At 42.3% G+C, this 19,717-nt stretch overlaps 1 long non-coding RNA gene across 1 annotated transcript in view; it reads right to left on the bottom strand.

The window, feature by feature from the left end:
• LOC142138333 (uncharacterized) overlaps positions 1–19,717 on the bottom strand; it is a 63,982-nt gene that overhangs the window by 9,172 nt on the left and 35,093 nt on the right. The window lies entirely within an intron of this gene.

The following is a 19,717-nucleotide window of genomic DNA, read 5'->3' as shown; positions in this document are numbered from 1 at the left end:
AAAATGCCATTCTACCCACTGTACACTTAACCACAGATATGTGGACAAACGGAACTGGGCAAACTAAAGATTATATGACTGTGACAGCCTACTGGGTTGGTCATTCGCCTTCACCAGCAGGGACAGCAGCAGCATGTACCCAAGTACGTCACATTTTTCAGAAGTAGGCTGCTCTGTGTATCAACGGCTTTGTCACGGGCACTAGGAGTCTTTACCCAGGGATCACCAGGTGATAGGCTTACCAGAGCAGTATAGGTGGTAATATGGTACTCTGGTAGCAGGGTGATCACGGAACAGGAAATAGCAGATGATGAGATGCTCAGGAAAGTCTATGACTAGCAGCACTGGCAATATGGAAGTAGTAATACACGAGGAACTGTATGGACAAAGGACACGTGAAGGTAGTCAGTGGTCTGCGGTAGCAAGTTGTACCACTGCTATAGTGAGGAGGAATGTCCAACAGAAACGAGGAGGTGATGAGAGTCAGCGGTCTGCGGATAGCAAGTTGTACCGCTGTCTGAGTGAAGGAATGGAATCCAAGTGGAGGTATCCGGGGAGTCAGTGGTCTGCGTTAGCAAGTTGTACCACTGCTATGTGAGAGGATACTGGAACGGGTGAAACTGTAAACAGGAGTCAGTGGTCTGCCACTAGCAAGTTGTACCACTGAATATATATGTGAGGAGGTGCACGGGGAGAGACTGCAACACAATATATACACGGGCACCTTGACTTTGATCCACAGTAATATGCACAATATAAATGTATAAATGACTGAACAACACTGCCAATATAGAAAGTCTCTTGAAGTAATCCAGCATGAGATAACACAGTCAATGATGGCAATAGAGTCAGCAGATAGTACACTCCAGAGGAGAACCAACACAGTCCAGCAAGGTATGCAATACACAGCACAGTCAATGGGAAGTATGCATACCGTGGTTCAGGAGAAGCAGTCTGACAGGAGTGCAGCGATACCTGAAGGGCAGGAGGCCGGCAGGATCCAAAGTCCCTGGATGGGTGAAGCGGTGGTCTAGCAGGTGCAGAGCACAGGTAGGTAGACCAGCAGGGAACACAGGAAGGCGTGGAGAGCGGATCAGCAGTAGATGGATGAGTAGCGCTGAGATGTAACAGCAGCGGGTCTCTGCGGGAACACGGAGGTAGCCAATAGCAACCAGCAGGTGCAGTAACGATGGGACACCGGAGCAGAGTTGAACTGGAACAGTTGGTCACGGAGAGTAGCGGGTAGCAATAGTGGCAGCAGACTCAAGGAAACACGGGAGAGTAGACAAGAGCTGAAGACTGAAGCGCACAGGGGCAGCGGATAGGAATCAGCCAAACAGTCACGATGATGAAACACAGACGGGTTGCAGGTTGAAGACTGTAGTGCACGGAGGCAGCGGATAGGAATCAGCTAGCAGTCACGATGATGAAACACAGACGAGTTGCAGGTTGAAGACTGTAGTGCACGGCGGCAGCGGATAGGAATCAGCTAGCAGTCACGATGATGAAACACAGACGAGTTGCAGGTTGAAGACTGTAGTGCACGGAGGCAGCGGATAGGAATCAGCCAAACAGTCACGATGATGAAACACAGACGAGTTGCAGGTTGAAGCCTGTAGTGCACGGAGGCAGCGGATAGGAATCAGCTGGCAGTCACAATCATGAACAGGTGAGTGGATGTGAATGAAAGACTGTAGTGCACGGAGGCAGCGGATAGGCATCAGCTAACAGTCCCAATGATGCATGGTAGAGTTGAAGTGATTAGAAGACTGTAGTGCACGGAGGCAGCGGATAGGAATCAGCTCACAGTCACGATGAAACAGTAGATGGTAGAAGTGGTATGGGAACCACAGTAGTAGAAGTGGTTTGGAAACCACAGAGGTAGAAGTGGTTTGGAAACCACAGGAATCAGCTGGGCTGAATAAACGAGGAAACACAGGAACACCTTCAGAGACTCATGGGGAATGAGACTCCAAGATCAGGCAACGTGGTGTTGACCACAGGTGCTTAATATAGGGAGGTTGCCTGATCTGCCAATTTAGTTAAAGGAACATACACTGGAGGTATGGAAAGGGCTGCGCATGCGCAGTCCCTCAGGATGGAGGACGGCCACGGTTCCTAAATGTCCGGGAAGAGGCACTCACGGTCCGGTGAGTGACAGTACCCCCCCTTTTAAAGGTGGGCACAGAACGCCTGGAACCGGGTTTGTCCGGATTTTTGGAATAAAACCTCTTCAAAAGGGCAGGAGCATTAAGATCTTCAGCTTTGATCCAAGAGCGCTCCTCAGGACCAAAGCCCTTCCAATGAACGAGGAAACGGAGGACTCCTCGCGAAATTTTTGCATCCAATACCTCAGTAATCTCGAAATCCTCCTCCTGATGAACTTGAACTGGCTGCGGTGCTGAGGGAGGAGTCGAGAAACGGTTGATGATGAGAGGTTTGAGCAAGGACACATGGAAGGCATTGGAGATCCGAAGATTCTTAGGAAGAAGGAGTTTCACACATACTGGATTGATAACTTGAATGATCCTATATGGACCAATAAAACGAGGGGCGAATTTCATAGATGGAACCTTCAAACGAATATTTTTGGTAGATAACCAGACACGATCTCCAATTTTTAGTGGTGGAATAGCCCGCCTCTTCTTATCTGCGAAAGACTTATATTTGTTAGATGTCTTCTTTAAACAGGTTTTGACCTGAGACCAGATATTTTTGAAGGTCTGACAAGCAGTCTCCACAGCAGGAACTTGGGTGGGCGGGAGGGCAGGAAATTCCGGAAAAGACGGATGGTGACCGTAGACCACAAAGAATGGAGTTTTGGATGATGACTCATGGTACATGTTGTTATGGGCGAATTCAGCCCAAGGGAGCAATTCTACCCAGTTGTCTTGGTTGGCTGAAGAGAACATCCTAATAAAGGTCTCAAGATCTTGATTGACTCGTTCTGTTTGTCCGTTAGATTGCGGATGGTAAGAAGATGAGAGTGCTAATCGTATGCCCAAGGTTTTACAAAGGGCCCGCCAGAATCTGGAAACGAATTGTACTCCTCTATCCGACACAATCTCAGACGGACATCCATGGATGCGGAAGATTTCTTTAATGAAATGTTCAGCCAGAGTAGACGAGGAAGGTAAACCGGACAGAGGGACGAAATGAGCCATCTTCGAAAATCTGTCTACCACTACCCAAATAGTATTGTGATTCTTACTTGGTGGCAAATCAGTAACGAAATCCATACTAATATGGGTCCAAGGCTTGGATGGAATGGGTAGTGGTCGCAGCAACCCTGCTGGAGTTCTGCGGGAGGATTTGAACTGAGAACATAAATCACAGGAAGCAACAAACTCTTTGACGTCTCTCCTCATTGAAGGCCACCAGTAACTACGAGAGAGAATCTCAAAGGTCTTGTGTTCACCGGCGTGTCCAGAAAAACGAGAGGCATGGAACCACGAAAGGATTTTCCTCCTCAGAGTAGGAGGCACGAGGGTCTTCCCAAATGGTAGCATTTTGGTGGATGAAGCAGCCAGAGAAATACATTTGGGGTCTAGAATAGCATGGTTGGGAACCTCTTCTACATCAGAGGACGTCACAAAAGCTCGAGATAGAGCGTCAGCTTTCTTGTTCTTAGCGGCTGGTTTGAAGGTTATAATTAATTCAAAACGGGAAAAGAAAAGAGACCATCTTGCTTGACGAGGGTTCAAGCATTGAGCAGATTGCAAATATGACAAGTTCTTATGATCCGTGAAGATCGTCACCGGATGGCAAGCTCCTTCCAACAAGTATCTCCATTCCTCTAATGCAGCTTTGATGGCCAGCAACTCCTTGTCCCCGATAGTATAATTTTTCTCTGCGGACAGAAGACCCCGAGAGTAGAAGGCACAAGGATGTAATTTTTGTTGCTCCGAGCGTTGGGAGAGAATAGCTCCTAAGCCCACATTAGAGGCATCTACTTCTAGGAAGAAGGGGAGTGTCACATCAGGCTGTCGGAGAATGGGAGCAGACGAGAAGGACTCTTTGAGGATTTGAAAGGCTTGGAGAGCCTCAGATGACCATTGCTTAGTATTAGCCCCTTTCCGAGTTAGGGCCACAATGGGAGATGCAATGGATGAAAAGTCTTGAATGAAGCGTCTATAGTAATTGGCAAAACCTAAAAAACGCTGGATGGCACGAAGAGTAGTTGGCTGAGGCCAATGTAGTACAGCATTTACTTTGTCTGGATCCATCTTCAGGCCAACTCCGGAAACTATATACCCCAAGAATGGAATCTGGGGTAACTCGAATGAACATTTCTCCAATTTACAGAACAACGAGTTCTTCCGTAGTCTGGAGAGGACCTCTGCCACATGTTGGTGATGAGAAGGCAGGTCCTGTGAGAAGATCAATATGTCGTCCAGGTAGACAACGACACATACATATAATAAGTCCCGGAAGATCTCATTGATGAAACCCTGGAAAACCGCGGGGGCATTACACAGCCCGAAGGGCATTACTAAATATTCGTAATGCCCATCTCTGGTGTTAAACGCGGTCTTCCATTCGTCACCGGAACGGATTCTAATTAAATTGTAGGCACCACGAAGATCCAACTTAGTAAATATCCGAGCTCCCTTGATGCGATCAAATAGCTCAGTGATCAGCGGAATAGGATACCGATTCTTGATAGTAATGGCGTTGAGTCCACGAAAATCTATACAAGGGCGTAATGATCCATCCTTCTTTTTGACGAAGAAGAACCCAGCTCCAGCGGGAGAGGTGGAAGGTCGAATGAACCCACGCTGGAGATTCTCCTGTATGTACTCAGATGTGGCTTGAGTTTCAGGTAACGAGAGAGGATAGACCCGACCCCTGGGAGGAGTCTTGCCAGGTAGAAGGTCGATCGGACAATCCCAAGAACGATGAGGAGGAAGACGTTCAGACTGAGCTTTATCAAACACATCGGCATATGAAGCATACTGAGGAGGGAGTCCCGGGGAGGAAGATGAGATGGAAGATTGCTGTACTTTAAGAGGAATAACTTGAGAGAGGCAACGATGGTGACATTCAGACCCCCAAGACGTAACTTGAGGGGTGCGCCAGTCAATCTGGGGAGAGTGACACTGAAGCCATGGAAGGCCTAAGACAATCGGACTTGTCGTAACTGGAAGAATTAAAAACGAAATTTCTTCATGGTGTAGTACACCAATCTGAAGGGTTACTGGAGACGTACTCTGGGTGATGAGACCATTGATGAGGCGTGATCCATCTATAGCCGTCACAGTAATGGGTGTTTTTAAAGTGATCACTGGTAGGGACCATTGATTCACTAGTGATTTAGAAATGAAATTTCCTGCTGCTCCGGAATCAATCAATGCCTGTGACTCAAAGGATTTGGTAGCAAAGGAAATCGTAACATCGAAAGCGCAGACTTTAGATTTCATAGACAATGGAGAGGACTCCAGGGACCCTAACTTCACCTCTCCAGAACTAGTTAGGGCCTGGCATTTCCCGATCTCTTAGGGCAAGAGCTGAGCATATGCGTGGAATCAGCACAATAGATACAGAGTCTATTCTTTACTCTTCGTTTCCTCTCCTCTGAAGATAATTTGGAACGTCCTATCTCCATGGGAATCGCAGAGGATGGAGCTGGACGAAATTGAGGGTTAGAACGAAGAGGTGCTTTGACAGCCGTTGTTTTCTCAGACTCTCTTTCACGAAATCTCATATCTACACGATGGCAAAGAGAGATCAAATCTTCTAGTGACGAAGGAAGTTCTTGGGTAGTCAGTGCATCCTTAATTTTATCGGAGAGCCCCTGCCAGAAGGCGGCAACTAATGCTTCAGAGTTCCACTGAAGTTCAGAGGCTAAGATCCTAAATTGAATGACATACTGTCCTACTGTATGGGAGCCTTGTCGCAAACGAAGAATGCTGGAAGCAGCGGAGGTCACACGACCTGGTTCATCGAACACACTTCGGAACGTGGAAATGAATTTGGCACTATCTTGTAGAATTGGATCGTTTCTCTCCCACAGAGGGGAGGCCCAAGCCAGGGCTTGTCCAGAAAACAATGAGATAAGATAGGCCACTCTGGAACGATGGGTAGAAAAATTTTGAGGTTGAAGTTCAAAATGGACTGAACATTGGTTAAGGAAACCTCTACAAGTTTTGGGGTCCCCGTCATATTTTGACGGAGTAGGCAGGTGTAGCGTAGGAACTGTAGACACCTGGGATGGCACTGGGGAAACGGAGGAAAGCACAGGAGCTTCAACATTAGCTGTAACGGTCTGTCCAGATGTTCCTTTGGAGGTTAAAGATTGGTAACATTGAAGTAACAGCTGTTGGCGAGCATCCTGTTGCTCCACATGGCTGACCAGATGCTGCAGCATCTCTTTAGCGGTAGGTTCCGTATCTGGGTCTGTCATGGCCTGATCTTACTGTCACGGGCACTAGGAGTCTTTACCCAGGGATCACCAGGTGATAGGCTTACCAGAGCAGTATAGGTGGTAATATGGTACTCTGGTAGCAGGGTGATCACGGAACAGGAAATAGCAGATGATGAGATGCTCAGGAAAGTCTATGACTAGCAGCACTGGCAATATGGAAGTAGTAATACACGAGGAACTGTATGGACAAAGGACACGTGAAGGTAGTCAGTGGTCTGCGGTAGCAAGTTGTACCACTGCTATAGTGAGGAGGAATGTCCAACAGAAACGAGGAGGTGATGAGAGTCAGCGGTCTGCGGATAGCAAGTTGTACCGCTGTCTGAGTGAAGGAATGGAATCCAAGTGGAGGTATCCGGGGAGTCAGTGGTCTGCGTTAGCAAGTTGTACCACTGCTATGTGAGAGGATACTGGAACGGGTGAAACTGTAAACAGGAGTCAGTGGTCTGCCACTAGCAAGTTGTACCACTGAATATATATGTGAGGAGGTGCACGGGGAGAGACTGCAACACAATATATACACGGGCACCTTGACTTTGATCCACAGTAATATGCACAATATAAATGTATAAATGACTGAACAACACTGCCAATATAGAAAGTCTCTTGAAGTAATCCAGCATGAGATAACACAGTCAATGATGGCAATAGAGTCAGCAGATAGTACACTCCAGAGGAGAACCAACACAGTCCAGCAAGGTATGCAATACACAGCACAGTCAATGGGAAGTATGCATACCGTGGTTCAGGAGAAGCAGTCTGACAGGAGTGCAGCGATACCTGAAGGGCAGGAGGCCGGCAGGATCCAAAGTCCCTGGATGGGTGAAGCGGTGGTCTAGCAGGTGCAGAGCACAGGTAGGTAGACCAGCAGGGAACACAGGAAGGCGTGGAGAGCGGATCAGCAGTAGATGGATGAGTAGCGCTGAGATGTAACAGCAGCGGGTCTCTGCGGGAACACGGAGGTAGCCAATAGCAACCAGCAGGTGCAGTAACGATGGGACACCGGAGCAGAGTTGAACTGGAACAGTTGGTCACGGAGAGTAGCGGGTAGCAATAGTGGCAGCAGACTCAAGGAAACACGGGAGAGTAGACAAGAGCTGAAGACTGAAGCGCACAGGGGCAGCGGATAGGAATCAGCCAAACAGTCACGATGATGAAACACAGACGGGTTGCAGGTTGAAGACTGTAGTGCACGGAGGCAGCGGATAGGAATCAGCTAGCAGTCACGATGATGAAACACAGACGAGTTGCAGGTTGAAGACTGTAGTGCACGGCGGCAGCGGATAGGAATCAGCTAGCAGTCACGATGATGAAACACAGACGAGTTGCAGGTTGAAGACTGTAGTGCACGGAGGCAGCGGATAGGAATCAGCCAAACAGTCACGATGATGAAACACAGACGAGTTGCAGGTTGAAGCCTGTAGTGCACGGAGGCAGCGGATAGGAATCAGCTGGCAGTCACAATCATGAACAGGTGAGTGGATGTGAATGAAAGACTGTAGTGCACGGAGGCAGCGGATAGGCATCAGCTAACAGTCCCAATGATGCATGGTAGAGTTGAAGTGATTAGAAGACTGTAGTGCACGGAGGCAGCGGATAGGAATCAGCTCACAGTCACGATGAAACAGTAGATGGTAGAAGTGGTATGGGAACCACAGTAGTAGAAGTGGTTTGGAAACCACAGAGGTAGAAGTGGTTTGGAAACCACAGGAATCAGCTGGGCTGAATAAACGAGGAAACACAGGAACACCTTCAGAGACTCATGGGGAATGAGACTCCAAGATCAGGCAACGTGGTGTTGACCACAGGTGCTTAATATAGGGAGGTTGCCTGATCTGCCAATTTAGTTAAAGGAACATACACTGGAGGTATGGAAAGGGCTGCGCATGCGCAGTCCCTCAGGATGGAGGACGGCCACGGTTCCTAAATGTCCGGGAAGAGGCACTCACGGTCCGGTGAGTGACAGGCTTCACTAAGAGGCATACAGCTAACAATCTGTAACAAAAACTAAGGGATGTCATTGCAACATGGGAAATCCTGCTTGAACTCTCCTGAGGATATGTAATTTCTGATAACAACACCAATATTGTTCAAGCATTACAGCGGGGTGGAATTCCATCACATATCCTGTTTTGCTCACACAATCAACTTGGTGTTACAGAACTTTTAAAAAATGACATGCAGGATATGCTGTTTGTGTCCCGAAAAATTTATTGTCATTTTCTGGATTCTGCAACAGCATGTAGGAGAATGCAGCAGCTGCAAGAAGACTAGCATTTGAGGGGAATGTACTTTAGTCCAGCGAAGTAGTCACCTGTGAAGAGAGTGCAGACACGGTTAGCTTGAGTCAAGTGATTGCCTTAATAATACATTTTGAGAAGGATCTACACAAATTTAACGGATGAAATAAAACAAAGTAAATGTGCTAACTATATTTTAATTGTAGATTAACTACTTAACTTGCTTCACCAGGATCCAAGAGCTATTAACATCTTGTAATGATGTCTTCTCCTTCAGTTTCTCTGGCAACTGCTTGTTGAACAAAAGTTGCTTTCCCAAGACAACCAGTGGTGATGCAGATGAGTCTGCACAACATTTTGATATTTGCTCTGCTGTAAAAGAATTGGCCAAAAATCGTGACAGCTCTGCCCTAAAATGAACTACTAATTCCATTTGGAAGGCCATTATCGGCAATTACATCATAGTACACAGACTTCTATGATGGTGGATTCCAGTGGGGATGAATTAGTATTGTTTGAGGGAGATTAGAACTGAACCCTGCCACCTCTTCTGTTTCTGAGTGAGCTATGGTACAATAAAATGTAACTGCAGATTTAGACCAAGACTGTCAGCCCTATTATTTCTATTTCAGCAATTACAATTAGCAATGGAGCTCTTCTCTTTGGGAGTTACCTATATAACACAGTAGAATTTGCCTGCAAATTCTACAGACAAGCCTGCTTGTCTTCCTCTTCATCAATGACTCTTAGCAATTGAGCACTGGTCTTTGGGTGTAATATACCTTATTAGTGCAAATTAGGAAAAATACAGTTTAATCCCTGCTAGGCCCTCCACCATCCTTTGCATGTTAACAGTAGGATTGGCTGGAGTTATGGGAAAGGTCACACATTTTTTGAAAAATCTTTCAAACCAGCCCAGATGTCAAACTGTTGTAGTCTGCCACCGCGTCATCCCTGCTTGTGTTTGGAAAGTGCAATTTGGTGCCAGAACTGCTGCCACTGGTGCCACACAGCTGCCACTGGTGCAGGACTTACACAATCAACCGCATCCTAATCAGTGCCCCCGTCGGCTACCCAAATCTCCCCCTCATCCTCTTCTAATTCCAAAGTGTCATCCTCACTTGGTGTATCACCGGCTACACTTGGGCTGTTCAGGCACACATCATCAGAAATGCTGAAAGGGCCCTTCTTTAGGGTACACTATCAGAATGGTCACGATTACACATACACCTCGTGGATGGACTCTCCTCAAGGATTGGTGTAATTTCTGATTCTGAGCAAACATTTTCCTCTAATGCCTTACTGTTTTCTTGCAGCTCGGCTTTCACACGTAACAGTAGTTTTGCACAACTTTTGGACTCCGAATTACTTGGTCTTGCTTGCTCATGACTGAGCTTACAAGAAGAAGGCTCTGTAACATTTTCAGATCTCACACTAATAGTGAAAGGCAAAGGCATCATTCTTTCTTTACCACTGCGTGTGTAAAATGGCATGTTGTCAATTTTTTTTTCTCGGCAGTTAACTTTTCATCAGTTACACCTCTTTTTCACTTCAACGCGGTTAAAAAAAAATTTGTGTGTGTGTTTTTTTCCCTGACTATGTACTTTTACATAGGCTTTACCAGATGAGGTACAGGGAAGACTACCATCAGGACTGGTGCCAGCACCTGCTTGCTGATCCTGGTCATATGTGGACTGCTTTGAATCCATTTTAATGAGCCCAAAGCACTTGTAGTGCAAAATATTAAATAGATAGTGCTGCTAGATAATACTTTCAGCACCAGAATAATTGTTGTTTCACAATGAGGAATATGGAACACCCCAAAACACTTGTAGTGTAAAATATTAAATAGATAGTGCTGCTAGATAAGACTTTCTGCAGCCAGAAAATAGAAACCCCAAACAGTTAGTAATGTTTGCAAAAATTCCTACTCTATCCTCCTCTCCCTGCTATAACAATTGCTAGAAGAATTGCTAGAAGAATTTCAAGAATAATTGCAAGAATAATGTATAGAATAATTGCTCTGTCCCTGCTCTAATGCTGCCTGCGACCTAACCCTGCTCTCTCCCTCTGTCAAATGGCGATGGATTGCTGTGGAGGCAGGTATTTATGGATTTCAAATATCGCGAGAACCAAGCTCCGAGATCCAACGACGTCACAATGACGTTTTGCCTCGATTTCGATTCCGAATTGGCGCCAGAGTACTCGGTACTCGGATAGGTGAAGTTTGGGCGGGTTCGGATCTCGGGGAACCGAGCCCGCCCATCTCTAATTACAATATAATATAAATTTTTGGTTAATTTACTGGTTGACTTGATAAATAGTATAATATACTTTGTAAATTTTCAAATAAAAACTCAGAACACACAAATATATATTTTAACGTCAAAAAAAGGACATTATGACATAAGTTGACCAACAATCACTTTATAAATTTAGTCAGAATCACAAAGTTTATAACCTACATAGTAATAAAATTTAAACAGTATAACTTCTATAGTGTGCCTTGCAAGAACGGGCATTACTTGCAAGAATTATATATTTGTTAAAAACCTGTATAAAAATCACCTAAAACACGCTACATAACTTTGATAGTAACATTTATTAACATAACATGGTCAGTAACCCACCAGTGTTATGAATGTGTCTTTTATTGTGAAATTAAGAATTGCAAAGTTGTAATTAATATTAAATAAAAACACAATGTTAAATTTGCTGTAGAAAGCACATTTATTACATATGGAATAACGTTGTATTACAAACATGTATGGCATCTGATTCAACAGTTAAATTTATTATACTAATTCCCCACATTGTTTGTTAAGAAATTCCTATTGTCTGTGGCTTACAGTCTACACGTATTAACAAACTGCAAACCTGTCGCCAAATTTACAAGCTAATAAAGTTCATGCGACCATGTCAATTGACGGTATATATGTTACAAGTGTTAACTAAATTAATAACAAACAGTAAATTACTGCAGAGACACACAGTCTGACATCTGCAACTTTGGGCTATAATTCAGACATTCATTCATAATGTAAATAATTACGTAATGTAGGTAAATATTCCAACCTCACATCTGCCCCTATAAAAACTTCTTCCGACCAAGGTCAGATCGCTACTTATTACTACTGAATAAGCTTGCTAATTCGTGTTGTATACCTGGCTATGCCTGACTCTTTAACAAAGAACGGATTTTGCTATATACCCCTTTGGGATACCTGCTTTCCATTCTGCTGTTATCCCCCTTTGTGACAAATCTCTGCAATTTCGAGGAAATTGTTTAGACGCGGATTATACTACTACCAAAATTATGGCGATTGCATCTGTTTCCCTAGTGCCATCTCAGAAAGGTGGAAATCTACTCAACGTTGATGGATTTCTTTTCACCAAGAACAAACAGCGTGGAGAAAGGTGATATTGGTGTTGTAACGAGTTTAAGAATGGCAGTTGTCGTGCATGGGCCATCAACGTGGAATTTGCCAATAGCCGTGAGCTCATCTCACACACTGAAGATAACCACGCAGCGTGGGCAGAGAGAACTGATATTGCCAGAGCAAGACACAACATCAGGGAACGGGCACGTAATATGATGGAGAGCCCGGCACAGATCATCCAGCATGTCACAGTGTACATGCCAAATCGATCTGCTCTCAGGCAATCCGTGAAAAGAGTGAGACTCGCTGACATGCCGGCACAGCCAATGTCTATAAACGAAATAAATGTCCCCGACAATTTAAAAGAAATGGAGAGCAATTTCTCGGAAGGACACCACATTTGGAAACGAACACATTTTACTGTATGCGACTCATGAAAATTTGGAAAAACTACAGAAGGTCGCGTATTCCTCTTCTCTCTTTTTAACTTTTCATCCTCATCAAGTAGGAGTACCGGTAGGAAAAGAAAAACATAATAATAGTGAAGTATGTCTAGATAGGGTTATATAGAGGCCCAAAACACAATACCTCACCAAGTGGGGAAAAAAGGAACACCCCAATTCTTAAAGTGTAATCGTAGCAGAAATGAAGTCAATCACCACAGGTTCCAACACACCCCTTATGGTAATATGCTTACATCAAACTTGGATAATGAAGGCATAATCATTCCTTTTAAAACGAGTTTTCACACTAAAAGACTTGAATCTTCCCTTGTATCCTTTTACTGGATCATATGTGCTCAAAAGAGAAGAATTCGATCTAGGTGCCTTACTTTACTCAAAATTAGCATATTCCTAAGTGTTGATACATACATGCATATCATAACATATTGGATTACATATAACTTCACAGGAGAAATACCAATAGTAAAAAATGGGTTACCATGACAACTGTTTAAGCTCCGATATTCCCACATAAAAGATCAAATTAATAATGCATATGATTTAAGTAGACTATATGGTCCAGTGTTGATCTCCTTACTTTTTACACAATCAGATAGATCGCTAGTTCTACAAAGCTGACTTCCGTATGTCGGATCTTGCGGTTGCCATGGTAACTAATTCTACACTTTTGGTTTGTACAGTCCTCAAATTCTCATACTTATTAAACTACCCTCCTAATCAATCACTTTCTATTATTTCATATGGGTTTTTTATTAACTTATATAAACCTTCCGATTTTACTATACTCGTAGAAACCGTTACCATAGCAACCATCATGGAGTCCTTTAGATTAAATAATACTGAGCTCATGTCTTTTGAATTTTAACGTTACCTTCATATATCTAGTATCTCTATATAATCCAAAGGACAAGTAATTAATTTACCTTCTCCCTAAATGACCGCATTACAAACATGCATAGGCCATAGGGAAACAGTGGACCTAATGACATTATTAAGAGGGATCGCCTACCACTTATAACTACCACTTATAAACAAGTAGGTTGCGCCAATAAAATATATGGAATGCAAGCTGACCTCCCGAAAATTGGCTGTAAATCTGCACTTACAGGAATGTCTGAGCATGAGCAATGTTGACTGCAGCGTGACCAAAATGAACCGCTGAGTGATGTTTTTTTGCTTAAAATGTTGTTTTTCCTGTAGGAAATCGTGTGCCCGAGGTGGTCTTCAAACAAGTCTGGATGTCAAGCTGCCCTCCCAAAAATTGCCCGTAAGTATGTACTTAGAGCTATGTCTGAGCACTGCGCTACCACATGTTACAAACTACTTGTTAATGCTAGTTTTATATTAACTGTGACCTTTGTCAAAGATTTTTTTATTTTGGATGAAGCCAATTTATTAACATGAAAATATTTACATTGTTTTATCTTATTTTAGTATATCATTTATATTTGATGTGGTTTTATTATGTCAATTGGATCCTTGCGTGTGAGCTCATGAGAGGGATATGAACAGGAATGAAGGAGTTAATTCAAAGAACAGATGTTTCTAATCAGAGATGGTGGACAAAGACTTGTAAGAATTTCTCCAAAATCTCTATTGAATCCAGAGGAGCAAAAAGGACCACGACACGCCTATATGCCATCTCAGCCAATTGTAATATGACATTTGTAAATTGTAGTACAACCTACTTTTATTGGTACTGTCTGGTCTGTGAAAGGGTAGAGTTTTCAGAGACTGAAAATGAGAGTGATATTATCACAGCGCAAGCTTTTCTTTTGTAAATAAACAATGATATAATATTATTCTAAAAGTTTCTTTTGCTGAAAAAAATTAAATTATTACTTTAACAAAATTGGAGGCAATCGCTGAGATTTCTCAACATGATTCATTTGGGACATTTGGATTTCTAGTTTTGAAATGTATGGTGGACGATTTTCTCTTTTATAAAGGAAGGTAAGTTATTGCCGATCTTTTGAAATAGAAAAAGAATGTACTCCATGGATTGCAAACTGGTTATTTTGTGTTTTTTTCCCAATGTAATTTGTGTTGCAGAAATGAGAACTTTTAGCTTATTATTTTTGTTTATAGTAACTGTTTTAGAATTTAAAAGTAGGAGTTTAAAGTGTTAAATTTTTCTGTCTGCTACTTTGCTAAACAGTACATCATATGTATTTCTGTTATTGGAATGTAGGCAATATAAAATATTTGCCTGAGTTCAGGGGAAGCTGCTTTGTAAACTGCTTATCTGAGTATGAGTGTGTGTTAATGAGTGTTGAGAAGTTAAGAGATAAAATAAAGAGTTAATAAATCTACGTAGTCGCTGAATACAGTGTTGAGATTGAGGCTATCTCTCAGACGTGAGGCCTAATGGACTTTCTGGATAGTGGAACTGCGGGGCCACTATCGATTGATTGTGCACTGCGAGAGGCATTCGACTTGAGAAAATTGGACTTGTGTACTGCAGGGTCCAGTTCTTAAAAAAATAAAAATAAAATAAAGATGAATATAAAATATAATGAGCGATTTATGTACTGTGGGGGATAAATCCTCAGTGAAGTATGAGAAATAGATTGTCCATAGGTTTAGATAGAAAAAGATGTTATATGTTTGTAGAACTGCGGGGCTACAAAACAAAAATGTGTTTTGAGTGATTTGTGTAAGGCTGTATAAATATGACTAATCATTGTGATAAGCAGTTTCCAAGTGCAGGGTTCTTTGATAAAAATATTTTGGATAATGTGCAAACAGAAATTTAAAAATCAGAAAACAAAGTTATTGGCATATTGAAGTATTGTTTGACAGAGTGAAAGGGCTAAGAACTGATAAAAGTGTTTTACAGTCACCTGAATCTGATCTAGGTGATTCTGAAACAGTTATGTCTGAAAAGACACAGGATAACAATAAAATAGTTAGAATATTATCCCAATACAAATAGTTTAATAGGGAGTGACTGCAATACCAGAAGTAACTAATAGATGGTGCAGGGGCTGCTTTAGTATATCAGAAATAGTTAACTGTAAATTTAAACAAAAACAAAAAGACCCCATATTTGTTAGGTTATCAGAAATTTATTATGGCTCTTGGAAATTTACATGCCTCAGGGACATTGTTCAATTTTGTGATAATTCTAAATGCTGTGCATGAATGACTCTTTTGATCATACTAAAATTACTAATATTTAATATCATTGTGTTGCTAATTATGTATTTTCTCCTGTGAGTTGATTAAATATAAACTTTTCATGATTAAGCTAAAGAATAATAAATCTTTTAAGGATTATTATGCATAAGATGTGGTTAAAATGTCACATTAGATGGGTATATGTATGTGTATATATATATATGTATATATATATATATATATATATATATATATATATATATATATATATATATATATATGTTGACATAGCAGAGCATAGATAAATGGCTGTTAAAGTTTGGAGCTGAAGTGTTAGCAGAAACATTGAGAAGCATTCTTCAAATTCCAACCCTAGAGTGTAGGAGTAAGAATTTGTGGAAATTAGAGTTGATCATTAATCGTGATATATTAATATTAGTAAAGAAGAGGAAGATTTGAAATATACATTATTGACTGTTCAATTAAAAACCGTTAGACAAACAGAGAATTAATAGCCCAATAATTTTTAAATATTCAATGTGATTGTGAACCACAGCTAAAAATGCCTGGTAACTATTTTACATGTTGACAAGAATTATTCCTATCATTGTTTTTTTGTCAAGACAGAGAAACACAGACCCATCCCCCACAACTTTCACTCATAGTGGAAGGTTCCTTTGTGCCCAGCAGAAAGAGAAGGGTGGACCATGGGCTTTGAAGAAAAAAAAACCATGTGCAGATTTCTGACGAACAGCAGAAAACTTTAAATGTTGAACTATTATTTTTATTGTCTGATTCTCCTGAGACTTTTATATCACACTGTGATTTTGTATTTATCTTATATGTTAATAACTTACTTTTGTTTTTTGTTTTTACAGTCTTTGTAGACACTAATTTTAGCTGTTAATATTCCTATCTCAACATGGCTACATGGTTTCCAGAAATAAACTGCAATTCTGCCACTTCAGGTTAAGTATTTGGGTTATTGCTTGACCCAAGGACTGACACATCTTTCCTCAGAAAGAGTGCAAGTTATTCTGCATATTTATTTATTTTTTATTGAAGCTCGAGGTGCGTGCTCCAATCACCCAGTGGCGTGAAAAAACAGCGCTGGAGGCTTGGGACTTAGACCCTTCCCAAAAAGGAAAGGGCCCTGTTGCTCCCTCTCCCCCAAAGCCAAAAGGCCTCTTTGGAGGAAAGAGATTCTTCGGACACCCCTTCGCCGAAGCTAGAGGGTGCCCCTTTACTCCCCGACCCTCGGAGCCAAAAGGCCCCTTAGAGGGCAAGGGTCTTCAGGGCTGCCTCCGCCGCAAGGCTCGGGCAGCCCCATTTACCATGAGGTCGGCCGAAGCTTTCCCCGGGCGACTGGCTCTTCAACTCTCCCCATAAGGAGAGAGTCTCAGACAACTGAGGGAGAGGGGTTCCCCTTAGGGTCAAACCCAAACCCAAAACGTGCAAACGAAAATCAACTAAAAAATGAAATCCGTACAAAAAAGTGCTATACTGTGTATAAGTGCCATCGTTGAATAAATAAAAAATAAAAAAGTGCCCATAAGCCCCAGCCTGAATGGCCGGAGGGTGTAAAAATTGTTCTGGCCCAGCCAAAAGGCCAGGACCAAGAAAATATAATGTGGTGCAGGGTTCGCTCTTAGTGTATTGTGCTCTGTGCCTTACTCTTTACTCGTGATAGTGGGGCCAACACCACCCGTGCATTTTCAGGTCACCTCCGGGCCCTGTCCCCCAGAGGCACAGACAACCTTGAGCCGCCAAGTCACCACCGGCCTTCTGGCATCAGACCAAGAAGTCCCATCCCTTCCAGGGCGTTCGGTCACCCCTTCTAGGACAGGAACTATACTTGATCTTAGCCAAAAGGCAGAGAAGCGATATGCATTAGTCGCTAAATAAATCACAAGTGCGCATCTTTCTAGGGGTGTGTAGCTAGAGTTTACATGGAAACTATCAAAGACCTATTGTTTATTATAGTGACGAATTTAGACATAGATGCTCATTCATTGTCAATCTGTTTAAAAGTAGTTGCAACTGTAGCATTATTCATAAAGTATAATATCTAGTACTTAGTCAGAAATTATCTCTTTTTATACCATATCCTGTTTTGCTCTTGATGAATTTTGCACAAACATGACAAGTCTTCGCTGCCAGATTCATAAATTGTAAATGAGATCTTATGGCTCTTCCTTATCTTACCATTTGTTGGTGTAATATCTTTAATACTGTTATGGTCTTGTCGAAGTCAGCAAATTGGATAAAGTCATTTCAATTAATATCGAGCAAACTTGGTTATCTTTGTCTGAAATTATGCGTAGAGCACGCTGCGGCGTGGAAGGGCATATCCAGCCGCAACACGTGGCAATAACAAGTTTTACACTTTTACACACATTCACACAAACACACACATTTGTACTTAGTACACATTAACTGTAGTTGCAACACACAGTAATTTATGTCAAAATATAGCAGTATTTATGTTTAATATTATAAGTTATATGCATGTTAGTGAAACCCAAGGTTCAGGTTGCAGGAACTGTGTCATGTTTAGTATCATTTTAATCCCCTATTCATCAGCAGTTGTCCGGTTCATTCGCCAAAGTGATCGCACATTGCTTACTCTAGTTAGTGATGATAGGGAATAAATGTTTAAAGTGATACCAACTGTAAAAATGCAAATAGACTAGTTGAAACTGGATTCTTGACGGGAAAGTCGGAGCACATACCCTGGTGAGATGACCCCCCACCTTTGGATATTTTGGTTTGAACTGGCCTATGACCTGCAGTACAATGGACCTTCCTGAAGCCTGGACCAATAGAAGCAAGCCACATCATCTGCATTGTTCTACTGTATTTCTAACTGCATATAAGAAGGGGCTCTGGGCTTAGTTACCAGTCTTCTTTGACCACAGCCTTCAGACCTGAATGACTGTTCACTGGATCCAGAGCGCCTGCGATAAGTAACGGCTGTACTTGTTTTATTTCACATCATTATTCTGCTACTTTTGGATAATAAATCCCTTTGTGCTTTGGAAACACAAATCGAGATTCGACAATCATTATTGCATAGCAACAAAACGTGTATAACAATTTGGGGGCTCGCGGCGGAACTTACGCTAACGGACGATAGGCAAGACCTACGGATTTCGGTTCCTCAACAAAGGGTGGAGACGCGTCATATACAGGTAAGAATTCAATGTGTTCAAACCCTGATTATCATTCTGTGTTGTGAAACCGAATGTCCGTTTTGCATTATCTAAGGAGCTAACTTGAATCTAGGGACAAAAGAGAAAACTGTTTCTTTGTTTTGTCATTTTGCGTTTTAAATGTATTGCATTGCTTAACGTATGTGTACTTCCGGTATTAATGCCACGTGTTTAGACAATTGTTTTTGATAGTTTGTTATACACGCATAGTATAATCACTTGTTAAAGCCTCTGAAACGTTATTACAATTGTTGGGAAGTTGATTTTCTGCGCAGAAAAGGTGTATGTTGTGTGATTTTGTGACTTAAATACACTAAGGTTTGATCTATTGTTGAATAGAGTGTCAGTTGCTGTCTGACGAGGCAGGTGCCCAATTGGTGAACGGTATATTAGGCAGGTATACCGAGGGCGAAAACAAAGGAGGTTTTCGCAAAGTGCGCCCAATAGTAATCGCAATGTTTGCTGAATATTAGTATCTTTAAGCGGTGCGATCTGACCGCACGGTAAGGCCGTGATTATGACTTGGGAGAGCAGCTTGAAGGAATTATATTGGCAAGGTTGGTTGATTATTCAATTTGGTGCTACCAGTGATAATAAACTCAACAGATTTGTGAAAGAGACAGGGTATTGCGGTATTCCTGTGGTTCGCGGTGATATTTCTGTGTTAGGAGGTCCTCATTTGGTACGAGAAGTAGTGAATGGATGTAGCTTGAGAAATTCATCCACAGCCATTAAAGATCTCGCTAGACATGGTCGATGTACTGCCTAAGGAAGGGCCTATTGGTTCAGCAAGATTTCTTATGTGTAAGAAATATGGTGCATACGCAACAGTGTATTGCGACAAGTGGGTCAAGATGACCAAGGATTGTGCTAGGCCTTT

This window comes from Mixophyes fleayi, chromosome 2 (assembly GCF_038048845.1).
Source record: "Mixophyes fleayi isolate aMixFle1 chromosome 2, aMixFle1.hap1, whole genome shotgun sequence".
NCBI lineage: Eukaryota > Metazoa > Chordata > Amphibia > Anura > Limnodynastidae > Mixophyes > Mixophyes fleayi.
The sequence above is the reverse complement of the archived record's forward strand: the minus strand, read 5'-3'. Positions and strand labels throughout refer to the sequence as shown.